Here is a 14904-nt window from a genome sequence, read left to right on the forward strand (position 1 = left end):
TGCTATCTCTTCTGGAGTCACTGAAACTATTTCTTCTACAGCCTCTGGAGTGTCTTCTTCAACAGCTTCCAGAGTTATCTCTACAATCTCTGGGGGGATTTCTTCTACAGACTCTGGAGTGTCTTCCACTGCAGTCTCCAAAGGGACCTCTCCTGCTTCCTCAGGAACTTCTTCAGCAGCCTCTGGAGGTTCCTCCACTACATATTTTGGAGTTACCTCTACTTCAACCTCAGGAGTGACCTCCAAAGTGGCTTCTGAGGTGACCTCCACCGTAACTTCCTTCATCTCTACTTCAGCCTCAGGAGTGACTTCAGCCTTTATTGTTGCTTCTTCAGTGATCCCTGTTACATCCTCTGGAATGGCCTTTACTGAAGTTTCTGGAGTGACTTCTTCCTCAGGACCAATCTCTATTACCACTTCATTAGTAGTAGTGGCCAAAGTATCCTCTAGTACAGTCTCTGGAGTGATCTCCTCCGTAGCCTCGAGTATCAAATGCGTTGCAGCGTCTGAGATAACTTCCTCTAAAATCTCAGGGGTCTCCTCTTCAGTGTCTTCTAGGGCAACATTTACTGTAGCCTCTGAGGTGACCTCCACAGGGAGCTCCTGAACGTCTCCATCTGAATCCTCTGGAGAAACTTCTGGAATCAACTCCGCTGCAGCTTCCTCATCTGTAGTCTCAGACGTGTCCTCTGGAGAAATGTCTGGAGTTAATTCTGCTGCATCTTCTGGAATATCCTCATCTGTAGTATCTTCTGACGTTGCCTTGGTGGCAATGTCTGAAGTGGTCTCCAAAGTGATGTTTTCTTCTACCGCAGCCTCTGTGATCTCCTCATCTGTGGTATCTGAAGTGACCTCTGTGGCAGCCTCTTTAATCTCCTCATCTATGGTATCTGAAGTGACCTCTATGGCAGCCTCTTTAATCTTCTCATCTATGGTATCTGATGTGATTTCTGCTGCGCCCTCTGTGATCTCCTTGTCTATGGTATCTGAAGTGATTTCTGTAGCACCCGTGATCTCCTTGTCTATGGTATCTGAAGTGATTTCTGTAGCACCCTCTGTGATCTCCTTGTTTATGGTATCTGAAGTGATTTCTGTGGCACCCTCTGTGATCTCCTCGTTTATGGTATCTGAAGTGATTTCTGTGGCACCCTCTGTGATCTCCTTGTGTATGGTATCTGAAGTGATTTCTGTAGCACCCTCTGTGATCTCCTTGTCTATGGTATCTGAAGTGATTTCTGTAGCACCCTCTGTGATCTGCTTGTCTATGGTATCTGAAGTGATTTCTGTAGCACCCGTGATCTCCTTGTCTATGGTATCTGAAGTGATTTCTGTGGCACCCTCTGTGATCTCCTTGTCTATGGTATCTGAAGTGATTTCTGCGGCGCCCTCTGTGATCTCCTTGTCTATGGTATCTGAAGTGATTTCTGTGGCAGACTCCGAAGGTGCTTCAGAAGTGGTTTCAGAAATGTCCTCCAAAGAAGTTTCTGGAATAAATTTTATTTCAGGTTCTGGCATATCCTTGTCTGTGGACCCAACAGGCATCTCGATGGCAGCTTCTGAAGGGATCTCTGCAGGGATCTCAACGGCAGCCTCTGATGGGACCTCTATAGGGATCTCAATGGCAGCTTCTGGTGGGACCTCTGCAGGGATCTCAACGGCAGCCTCTGATGGGACCTCTATAGGGATCTCAATGGCAGCTTCTGGTGGGACCTCTGCAGGGATCTCAACGGCAGCCTCTGGTGGGACCTCTATAGGGATCTCAATGGCAGCTTCTGGTGGGACCTCTGCAGGGATCTCAACGGCAGCCTCTGATGGGACCTCTATAGGGATCTCAATGGCAGCTTCTGGTGGGACCTCTGCAGGGATCTCAACGGCAGCCTCTGATGGGACCTCTATAGGGATCTCAATGGCAGCTTCTGGTGGGACCTCTGCAGCGGCCTCTTCTGCCTCCTCCACTGTATTGTGTGTCTTATCTGAGATTACTTCCTCATCCATTTTCCCAATTACCTCATTAATGGGCTCGTGGATGACAGTGACAATAGGTTCAGGTGTGATCTCCACAGTGTCATCTGAGGTAGCATCGGATGTTTCCTCAACAGCAGCCATATTAACCTCCTGGACAGCCTCATCACTAGTCTCAGCAATGACTTCAACTGCTGTTTCGGAGTTGACGTCAAAGGCAGCTTTGGTAGTGGCGTCCTCTCCTATCTCCTGTATTGTATCGTCGGTCTCTGAGGTGACGTCGATGTGAGCATCTTCAGTCACATAATCAGTCGTTTCTGGCGGGACCATCTCTGTGACCTCCTCAACTGGCTCTGCAGTAATGACAGGAATGATGTCAACATCTCCTCGCAAGGTTGAGAAGGTGTCTGGCTGTACGACAATGACTTCATTATCTACAGAAGAAAACAAGAAGGGACCCAGAAACAAAGAATATATAAGTATGAATAAAAAGAGGGTGTATTATACGTGACACAGATTACAATTATATAAGAAAACATTCTACATGACATCAATGAATTGCTACTGAACATGTCTGGCACTGAAATTGAAAAGTAGTGTGTTCAGACAAGCAGTTCAGACAATCTCTTAGGAAAGTCTAACGGTCCCTCTATCCACTGTCCATTGACAACGTGGTGTGTCATTAAGAAGGATTAAAGGCCTACTCTGGGAGCAACGTGTGTCTTGATCAGGCTACATTCGTCCTATGCAGCACCCACAATAACCTCAAGACATTACTACAGACAGGGGCTAATAGTCTAGCTATACTGTCACTGATCAACAGATGGCATAAAAGACAGGTGAATTTTGCCCAGACACTGAATTGAGGTAAAGAGGTAAACCTTTTTGGGTGGTGGCCAATTCTGGTGGAGTTGCCGCAGTTGGACTGTGTGAAAAAGAGACAATCAATCAGTAACTTCAACATGTTGGACTGTGTAAAACAGAGACAATCAATCAGTAACTTCAACATGTTGGACTGTGTAAAAGAGAGACAATCAATCAGTAACTTCCACATGTTGGACTGTGTAAAACAGAGACAATCAATCAGTAACTTCAACATGTTGGACTGTGTAAAACAGAGACAATCAATCAGTAACCAACATGTTGGACTGTGTAAAAGAGAGACAATCAATCAGTAACTTCCACATGTTGGACTGTGTAAAACAGAGACAATCAATCAGTAACTTCAACATGTTGGACTGTGTAAAACAGAGACAATCAATCAGTAACTTCAACATGTTGGACTGTGTAAAACAGAGACAATCAATCAGTAACTTCAACATGTTGGACTGTGTAAAACAGAGACAATCAATCAGTAACTTCAACATGTTGGACTGTGTAAAAGAGAGACAATCAATCAGTAACTTCCACATGTTGGACTGTGTAAAACAGAGACAATCAATCAGTAACTTCAACATGTTGGACTGTGTAAAAGAGAGACAATCAATCAGTAACTTCCACATGTTGGACTGTGTAAAAGAGAGACAATCAATCAGTAACTTCAACATGTTGGACTGTGTAAAACAGAGACAATCAATCAGTAACTTCAACATGTTGGACTGTGTAAAAGAGAGACAATCAATCAGTAACTTCAACATGTTGGACTGTGTAAAACAGAGACAATCAATCAGTAACTTCAACATGTTGGACTGTGTAAAAGAGAGACAATCAATCAGTAACTTCCACATGTGATACAAAAGATTATAGGTTGTAAAGCTCCCACTTTACAATAAGCACCCCTCATACCTGTGTAATAAAATGGCAGTTACGCAGGAATGTACAGCGTCATTACAATAATGACATAGTACTTCAAACTGGTATACCTGTTCAAATGGCTTTCATGCTATTGTGATGTCATTTACAACTCTTTAACATTTTGCAAATCAAAACCAGGTATTACATGATGTTACACTGTACCCCTGTATGAAACTACCAGGTATTACACTGTACCCCTGTATGAAACTACCAGGTATTACATGTTGTTACACTGTACCCCTGTATGAGACTACCAGATATTACACTGTACCCCTGTATGTAACTACCAGGTATTACACTGTACCCCTGTATGAAACTACCAGGTATTACATGTTGTTACACTGTACCCCTGTATGAGACTACCAGATATTACACTGTACCCCTGTATGTAACTACCAGGTATTACACTGTACCCCTGTATGAAACTACCAGGTATTACATGTTGTTACACTGTACCCCTGTATGAGACTACCAGATATTACACTGTACCCCTGTATGTAACTACCAGGTATTACACTGTACCCCTGTATGTAACTACCAGGTATTACATGTTTTTACACTGTACCCCTGTATGTAACTACCAGGTATTACACTGTACCCCTGTATGGAACTACCAGGTATTACACTGTACCCCTGTATGTAACTACCAGGTATTACATGTTGTTACACTGTACCCCTGTATGTAACTACCAGGTGTTACACTGTACCCATGTATGTAACTACCAGCTATTACACTGTACCCCTGTATGGAACTACCAGGTATTACACTGACCCCTGTATGTAACTACCAGGTATTACACTATACCCCTGTATGTAACTACCAGGTATTACACTGTACCCCTGTATGAAACTACCAGGTATTACACTGTACCCCTGTATGTAACTACCAGGTATTACACTGTACCCCTGTATGAAACTACCAGGTGTTACACTGTACCCCTGTATGTAACTACCAGGTATTACATGTTGTTACACTGTACCCCTGTATGAAACTACCAGGTATTACATTGTACCCCTGTATGTAACTACCAGGTATTACACTGTACCCCTGTATGAAACTACCAGGTATTACACTGTACCCCTGTATGTAACTACCAGGTATTACATGTTGTTACACTGTACCCCTGTTTTTTAACTACCAGGTATTACACTGTACCCCTGTATGAAACTACCAGGTATTACACTGTACCCCTGTATGTAACTACCAGGTATTACATGTTGTTACACTGTACCAGGTGTTACATGTTGTTACACTGTACCCCTGTATGTAACTACCAGGTATTACACTGTACCCCTGTATGTAACTACCAGGTATTACACTGTACCCCTGTATGTAATTACCAGGTGTTACATGTTGTTACACTGTACCCCTGTATGTAACTACCAGGTATTACACTGTACCCCTGTATGTAACTACCAGGTATTACATGTTGTTACACTGTACCCCTGTATGGAACTACCAGGTATTACACTGTACCCCTGTATGGAACTACCAGGTATTACACTGTACCCCTGTATGTAACTACCAGGTATTACATGTTGTTACACTGTACCCCTGTATGTAACTACCAGGTATTACACTGTACCCCTGTATGTAACTACCAGGTATTACATGTTGTTACACTGTACCCCTGTATGGAACTACCAGGTATTACACTGTACCCCTGTATGTAACTACCAGGTATTACACTGTACCCCTGTATGTAACTACCAGGTATTACATGTTGTTACACTGTACCCCTGTATGTAACTACCAGGTATTACACTGTACCCCTGTATGTAACTACCAGGTATTACACTGTACCCCTGTATGTAACTACCAGGTATTACACTGTACCCCTGTATGTAACTACCAGGTATTACACTGTACCCCTGTATGTAACTACCAGGTGTTACACTGTACCCCTGTATGTAACTACCAGGTATTACATGTTGTTACACTGTACCCCTGTATGTAACTACCAGGTATTACACTGTACCCCTGTATGGAACTACCAGGTATTACACTGTACCCCTGTATGTAACTACCAGGTATTACACTGTACCCCTGTATGTAACTACCAGGTATTACACTGTACCCCTGTATGGAACTACCAGGTATTACACTGTACCCCTGTATGTAACTACCAGGTATTACACTGTACCCCTGTATGTAACTACCAGGTATTACACTGTACCCCTGTATGTAACTACCAGGTGTTACACTGTACCCCTGTATGTAACTACCAGGTATTACATGTTGTTACACTGTACCCCTGTATGGAACTACCAGGTATTACACTGTACCCCTGTATGTAACTACCAGGTGTTACACTGTACCCCTGTATGTAACTACCAGGTATTACACTGTACCCCTGTAAGGAACTACCAGGTATTACACTGTACCCCTGTATGGAACTACCAGGTATTACATGTTGTTACACTGTACCCCTGTATGTAACTACCAGGTATTACACTGTACCCCTGTATGTAACTACCAGGTATTACACTGTACCCCTGTATGGAACTACCAGGTATTACATGTTGTTACACTGTACCCCTGTATGTAACTACCAGGTATTACACTGTACCCCTGTATGGAACTACCAGGTATTACACTGTACCCCTGTATGGAACTACCAGGTATTACACTGTACCCCTGTATGGAACTACCAGGTATTACACTGTACCCCTGTATGGAACTACCAGGTATTACACTGTACCCCTGTATGGAACTGCCAGGTATTACACTGTACCCCTGTATGTAACTACCAGGTATTACACTGTACCCCTGTATGGAACTACCAGGTATTACACTGTACCCCTGTATGGAACTACCAGGTATTACAAAAGTAGACCTGCTATAATACTTTGCTGTTACTGTCTACATGCATGTAGCTTACAGGCACAGCAAGCTGTCTACAGCAGTGGCTATGATCATACAACAATGGCATAGTTGTATGAATCTGGTTGAAGCGAGGGGGAAAGGTTGAGCAGGTTGCAGAGCTGTGTGGTGCACGAAGGCTGCCGTGACGTCACATTTACATGTTACATATTCATCATTTAGCAGACTCTTATCCAGAGCGACTTATATACATTTTCAGACTTTTTTCATACTAGTCCCCGTGGGAATCGAACCCACAACCCTGGTGTTGCAAGCTCCATGCTCTACCAACTGAGCTACACGGGACTACACTGTTATGGATAGCATACAACACAGCAGTGTTTCTATAGAGCTGTGTGGGCACAAAGACAGCAGGCTTTAGTGTTGGGAACAGGCCTACCTGCACACTTTGGACCCTGAGCTCGTGGGCTCGCTGACGTGGATGGGACGGGGATGAGGAGAACATGGAAGTGGTGTAAATACAATGTGGTTGATGAGGGGTTGAGGTTGAGTAACGTGTGTGACGTTCAGCGGGATGCAACATTCTGTACATGTTCTGCTCTAAGTGATCTGAACGTTCTGTAACGTTGCAACCTGCTGAACGTGACCCAGGCATGTACATATTTTGCGTTGTGACAGAATGCAAGTGCTAGTATCTCACAGAGACATTGAAATGTTAGGAACTCACCTATTCGGAGTAGCAGTCATCACCACTCTCTGAAATAAAAACAGAATCCATTGATAAATAAAGCTTCTCAATCACATACCAATAAACTACACACACGTGTACACACACGCGCATACTCACACACATCAATATCCGTAATATTTTACATATTAAATTGTACAAAATTCTCACTCACAGCCCTAACAAGAGAGACGTGCTCCTCTGATCGGCTGAAGTTGCTGCCAATCTCCATCACGCTGACAGTTCCATCCTGACATAAGTTAACCCAGGCCTGGTACTCATCTCTCTCAGGTAGACGGTCCCAGAAGATCTTGAACGCCTCCCACACCGTCTCCTGACACACTGGGCAGCACACAGACACAGGACTGGGTCAGAGACTAGCTTTCACACCCAGAATTTTTTGTGTACTTCCTGATTGGACAGAATTTAAATGGAATTGACCCCAACCCTGATTGACACAGAGACATGTGACACAGAGGTCACACTCTGTGACACAGAGGGATGTAGAAGACCCGCTTTACGTATATGAAAATTCAATCTAGATTTAAATAATACCGTGAAGTACAAGGACATAGAAACCAAAACAAACATTGCCATTTAGCTGACATTTAGCCAGCGATCCTGACAGGAAAAATCTCTCCAATGGACAGCTATGAAAAATGAAGGCAATCAGGGAAATGTGAGGTCATTTTTTGATCCATACACACATATACTCCCACGTTCCAGACAGCATCACCATTTCACCACTGCTGACATTGAAATTTCTTCTCAGTTCAAGACATGTGGTATTGCACGTAATTTTCACAATGTACCAGTACCTCTGCTTTGGAACAAAAAAAGCTGGCAAAAAACATTAACCCCCTTTTTTTTTCTGTCAATCTGCGGCTGAGGACAACCAGAAAGCCCTTGGTAGAGGACCTAACGGGAGCAGGCCTGAGGGCTCTCATATTTTCCTGGCAGCATGGCTCATCTGATCAATGTCTAGAGGACTACTATTTCGGTAGCGAGGCAGGGTTCAGGTCGAGGACTGGGGCTTTCTCTCTAAGCTTCCCCAGGTGGAGCACCACGTGTTTGGGTTGAACTGACAGAAGGGCACCATGGTGCAAGACTGTCTGGTGCCAGGCTCTCTGTTTCTTAGCCTCCATGACCAAATACTATATCTATAGCCCTTGAATCATGATAGATTAGTTACTGTCGTTGATTGACTTCTAGTAATTTCCCTTGAGTTCCAACAAGGTTCTGAACCATTGTTTCAAACAAACGACTGATAGAGAATGGTAACACAGGGCTGTATTTCAACGGCTGAAGCAATGCACGTGGATAACCATAGGGCTTTAATAAAGAGGCTGGAAAAGTACTGGTTACTGCATGGTTCATGTTGGAGGTGATTAAAGAGCACACATTACATGACAAACATCTATTTATCTTCCCCACCTGTCCATTCCCAATGAAATAGAAGATCATCACAGAAAGTTGTACTCATTTTGATGCTATATAAAGGTTGTTATTACAATAAATGCATATAAAATCTGTAATAAGTCATAGACGGCCATATGATAAAAGGAGTGAGCGTAGCCTACTGTCACATACACTCTAAGAAAAAAAGGCGCTATCTAGAACCTACAAGGGTTCTTCGGATGGCCCCATAGCAGAACCTTTTGAGGAACCCTTCTTGGTTCCAGGTAGACCCCTTGTTTCCGGGTAGAACCCTTTTTCGTTCCACGTAAAACCCTTTCCACAGAGGGTTCTACATGGAACCCAAAAGGGTTTTACCTGGAACCAAAAGGGTTATTCTATGGGGACAGCCGAAGAACCCTTTTGAAACCCTTTTGCAAAAGAGTGTATGCGTCACAGGAATTAAATTCATCTGGCTGAACAACAAAGATTGTAGATGAATAGACTCCAGGTCATAATGAATCCCCAGTGCCCATGAGATACAGTAGTGAAAAAGTTTACCTCGCTGGTGAAAGTACTTCAGGTGGTTTTCTATCGCTTGGTCTACAGTCTCTTGAGAACAAAGCTTCACTCCACTGGGAAAAAGAATATTCCGCTTTCTTCTAGAAATAGCACCCTTTCCTTTGTGTGTCTTGTGGGTCAAAGCCTCCAGACCTCCATCTGACTCCAGTTGGCTTGAAATCCCAGAGGGGTCTTGAGATTTCACGTGTTTCACTACCAAACCACTATCCACAGCAACCCCATGCGAAGCATCTGTAAAAGTACATGAGACAGTTATACATGTGATCATAAGTCAAACAGTCATCATTAAATCCTCTACTGTACCTACCTGTGTCAAAGTATCCTGTCAGAAGGATGGCAGACACAACCCAAAAAACACAGCTCCTCGTTAGCCCCGGCATTTCTGAAAGAGCCAAGATCCAAGATGCAGCCCCAGTCTAGATTAAATCTTCTCAACCCTTCTCAGTTCATCAACAAGAGGATTTTGTGTGCTGTCCATCCACTTGATAGCATTGTGTAAAAATAGGGCTATTCCTCTGGTTATTCCTCGTGGGGCTAGGCTATCCCTCCAGTGTAACGGGATGTGGTTACAGTGCTGAAGACAGCTTCCCAGCCTTACTCAGGTAAGCAGATGGGACTTTGGCAAGAGATTTTTTTCTGCTTCCTAATCCTATTTGATAAGCTTTAGTGGTGCCTCTGCAAGACTTTAGTCTAACAGTGCATGGTTGTTTAACTTGTGAATAAACTGTGTAGGCCAATGTGGGGAATAGGGATAGTGATGGTCTTTTTTTTTTTTTTTTTTACATAATTGCATATTTTCACAGCTGCAAAACATGCAATAACAACTTATCCTACTTGGACACACTTTATATCCTATAAGTTGCTAATGCAAGTGATATGATTAGCTTGGTCTGCTTATTAAATGATTAAAACATTAATTCATTACTTACTCATTCCTTTTATATGTGATTCTCAAGGTGACATTATCAACAAATGTGAAATGCATTCAAAATCACCACAAATTGATTCTGACCTTCATTTAACCTAGAGAGAGTCTGTGAATGTGTCCTTAGTCTCTGTCTTCCAGGGCAATCTTGAAACCTCTCTGCCCAATGCCATTACACACAGAAGTAAGTATAGGTAGGTCAGTATAAATTCAGGTGAGTAAAACCCTTTTGTTGCTGAGGGGAGGGGAATGCAAACTTGTAGTGTATTCAAGTTTTAAAAAGGCTTCTAAAGTTCGTAATTTCCACTTTAAAATGTATCAAACCCTACAAGAAATGTCCATTCATTATAATCCACATAATTAAAATGTCCTGTTTCTCCAGGATTATTTTCCTGCTGTGGCAAACTATCTCAAATTAAGATATTACATCTGTATGTGTAGGTGAGTCAGTAGAGGTCAGTGTTTGTGGAACCTGCTGTACCACAACACAGACATAAAATCTTCCCGGGAGGCTGATTTGGTGGTGAGTAATGAACATTGCTGCCAATAAGCTCGTCTGACCTGTAGCAGGACAGTGCAGCTCAAGGGGGTAGACCCAGGTGACTAGATGCTACTTATCCTTTCTGACAGGAAAGGTGCTTATTCCCTTCAGGACAGAGGAAATCAGAACAGTACAGCAAACGGAATTGTCCGTCTGTCTATTGTATTCACAACGTGTAACATTGTTGTGGCAGACAATTGACATCTGTAAATATGACTTCAAATAAGGGCAAGTGTTTGGAATAGAGCATTGGATTCATTCCAGTATCAATCAAATGTATTTATAAAGCCCTTCTTACATCAGCTGATGTCTCAAAGTGCTGTACAGATACCCAGCCTAAAACCACAAACAGCAAGCAATGCAGGTGTAGAAGCACGGTGGCTAGGAAAAACTCCCTAGAAAGGCCAGAACTTAGGAAGAAACCTAGAGAGGAACCAGGCTATGAGGAGTGGCCAGTCCTCTTCTGGCTGTGCTGGGTGGAGATTATAACAGAACATGAGTTATAGATCCGTCATTCTCATTGAAAGAAAGTCTAAGAAGTGGTAAATCTGTTCTGTGCATGCTATTTCTATGCTTCCTATTCTTAAGTTTAGGTTTTGCATCTTTTACTTTCAGTTTTGCACACCAGCTTCAAACAGCTGAAAATACAATATTTTTGGTTATGGAAAATATATTTCAACAGCGGTTTAGATGGTACAATGATTCTCTACACTATACTTGCTTGTTTTGTCACATAAACTGAAATTAGGCAAACTCTTAGAACTTTAGCAACCAGGAAATGGTGGAGCGATTTCTGCATAGTGCAACTTTAAGCTAACACTTTATTATAAAGAACTCTAGTTACTCCACTATGTCTTCCTGTGTTTCAAAACACAAGGAGAAGAAAACAGGAAGAGATCTGGCCCATCAAAGGGATGATCCACTTATCTATTAGCGTCATGGCATTCACATCATTGGAGAAATACTACATGATCACATCATTGGAGAAGTACTACATGATCACATCATTGGAGAAGTACTACATGATCACATCATTGGAGAAGTACTACATGATCACATCATTGGAGAAGTACTACATGATCACATCATTGGAGAAGTACTACATGATCACATCATTGGAGAAGTACTACATGATCAGATTTGAGCTACACCCGATGACCTTTCCATTAGTCCTGAATCCCAAGCAAATGCACAGCTGGTTGATAAATCTCCTCTTTGCATGGTAACACAACTGACGTGCATGTAGTTCAGTGACTCGACTGTGTCCCAACTGGACCCCTTAGTAAGACTTGATAGCACTGTTTTCTATCGGTGCTATGGATACTTAGAGACTATGCGTGGGGGAGAGTTGTTATTAAAGCCATTGTGGTTTTGGAAGTAGAATGGCATAGCTAGCATATCATCCAGTGGAAGTCATTTTCTATGTCATTGGGGAGTCCATTGAATATGCCGTAATTTTCCCGTCCAAGCATGGGTTCACTTGTTTGAAGGTTCCATAAATTATCTAGACAAGAAGTTGACACCCAATAGTGGAGTTGTACAGAGAAGAAGAAGAAGAAATCAGAGGATTATCCTTGTTTCCAGGGGGTGGAGTAAAACCACTGAAACATCTCAGAGGGGATATGGGTGTTCCATGCCAGGGTTAGGGTTAGGGTTAGGGTTGGGTTGGGTTAGGGTTAGGGTTGGGTTTGGGTTAGGGTTAGGGTTGGGCTAGGGCTAGGGTTAGGGTTAGGGGTTTGGTTGAGGCTAGGTTTGAACAGGATGTGGACATGAAGCTAGGGTTAGGGTTGAACCAGGATGTGGACATGAAGCTAGGGTTAGGGTTGAACCAGAATGTGGACATGAAGCTAGGGTTAGGTTTAGAGGTAGGGTTAGGGTTAGAGGTAGGGTTAGGTTTAGAGCTAGGGTTAGGTTTAGAGGTAGCGTTAGGGTTAGAGGTAGGGTTAGGGTAGGGTTAGGGTTAGGGGTAGGGTTCAATCGATCAATCAAATGTATTTATAAAGACCTTCTTACATCCGCCGATGTCACAAAGTGCTGTACAGAAACCCAGCCTAAAACCCCAAACAGCAAGCAATGCAGGTGTAGAAGCACGGTGGCTAGGAAAAACTCCCTAGAGAGGCCAGAACCTAGGAAGAAACCTTGAGAGGAACCAGGCTATGAGGGGTGGCCAGTCCTCTTCTGGCTGTGCCGGGTGGAGATTATAACAGAACATGGCCAAGATGTTCAAATGTTCATAGATGACCCGCAGGGTCAAATAATAATAATCACAGTGGTTGTCGAGGGTGCAACAGGTCAGCACCTTAGGAGTAAATGTCAGTTGGCTTTTTATAGCCGATCATTGAGAGTATCTCTACCGCTCCTGCTGTCTCTAGAGAGTTGAAAACAACAGGTCTGGAACAGGTAGCACATCCAGTGAACAGGTCAGTAAGGATGTGCATGTCGCTGGGCTTGGGATCGGGTCGAGACCTGTCACACATCCGGTCATTAGTGGATAACTGCCTTGCATGCCTTCTCAGAGAGCAGAGTAGGTGGTTTCTGAGGTGAGGGGGCTGAGACTAGGGAATAACAAGGCCGCCAGGTAGTCTCTCTCTCTGGTGAGGCCTGATTGACAGACTGAGGTTTGTTTGGAAGTTAGCGCTAGAAGGGTAGGTGGAGTCTTAAAAGGAAAAATGCTCAGAAGGCTGCCTTTATAACCTCACCTTCATCTACTCACTCTCACCACAAAACTCTCTCTGGACTGCTTATGTTGCCAGCTTTAGTCATTTATGTAACGGATGTGAAATGGCTAGCTAGTTAGCGGGTGCGCGCTAGTAGCATTTCAATCAGTTACGTCACTTGCTCTGAGACATTAAGTAGGGTTGCCCCTTGCTCTGCAAGGGCCGCGGCTTTTGTGGAGCGATGGGTAACGCTGCTTCGTGGGTGTCAGTTGTTGATGTGTGCAGAAGGTCCCAGGTTCGCGCCCGTGTCGGGGCGAGGGGACGACGTAAAGTTATACTGTTACATTGATGCTGTTGACCCGGATCACTGGTTGCTGCGGAAAAGGAGGAGGTTGAAAGGGGGGTGAGTGTAACGGATGTGAAATGGCTAGCTAGTTAGCGGGTGCGCGCTAGTAGCATTTCAATCAGTTATGTCACTTGCTCTGAGACATTAAGTAGGGTTGCCCCTTGCTCTGCAAGGGCCGCGGCTTTTGTGGAGCGATGGGTAACGCTGCTTCGTGGGTGACTGTTGTTGATGTGTGCAGAGGTTCCCTGGTTCGCGCCCGTGTCGGGGCGAGGGGACGACGTAAAGTTACATCTGTTACATTTACACCGATTCAGTAAAACTTCAGGCTGTCTATAATAGGGTTTGGGGTCAATTCAATATCAACTCCATACAGTTCAGATGTTAAAATGATTCACTGTTTTTGAATTGGCTTAGCTTTCTCCAAGTACTTGTACAGTTGAGATCTCTCTGTGTCAAATGGCTAACTTTGTTGTTTTTATATTATAGTCAGGTGACATATCAACAGATCAGGGAATAGGAAATACAATTAAAAACAGAGGTAGGTAGGTAGCCAGCAAACGAATTATACTTAAACAGTATACACAGAATATATGCTCTAATTAAATAATCTGTTGCTTTTCGTTGTCTTGACATTAGTCTCTTGCCTGACTACAGTTGGACACTCACTCAGCTGATGACGGTGACGTTACGGCAACGGTGAATCAACAACGGTAACATGGTTTATTGGATAATGTGATCAGCAGATGGGCCAGTGTCTTCGTCAGGTCTGGGCTCTTGTCCAGATATCAAGATGATACCACTGTCCTGCAAGGCAGAGAAAAACAACACCCTCTGACTAGACCTGTAATACTAACCTCACAATGAGATATTCACACCGGTCAATGAGTTAACGGAAACCAATAAGGACATGAAGGGACAGAGTCAAACATAAACATTCAGGATTACAACACACCATGGCACGTATTATTGGAGTGCTGATCTAGGATCAGTTTTGCCTTGTAGATTATAATGAATGAACAGGGTGGACCTAATCAAAAGGTGTCTCTCACCGTGTGAATACTGTATTACCAGCAGCCTTTGACAAATACTGTAACGTAGCCAGGGATAAAGTTGTCTAAGGTCAACGAGTCTGGACCCCTGCAGAAAGGCTG

This window comes from Salvelinus fontinalis, unplaced genomic scaffold, assembly GCF_029448725.1.
Source record: "Salvelinus fontinalis isolate EN_2023a unplaced genomic scaffold, ASM2944872v1 scaffold_1432, whole genome shotgun sequence".
Lineage (NCBI taxonomy): Eukaryota > Metazoa > Chordata > Actinopteri > Salmoniformes > Salmonidae > Salvelinus > Salvelinus fontinalis.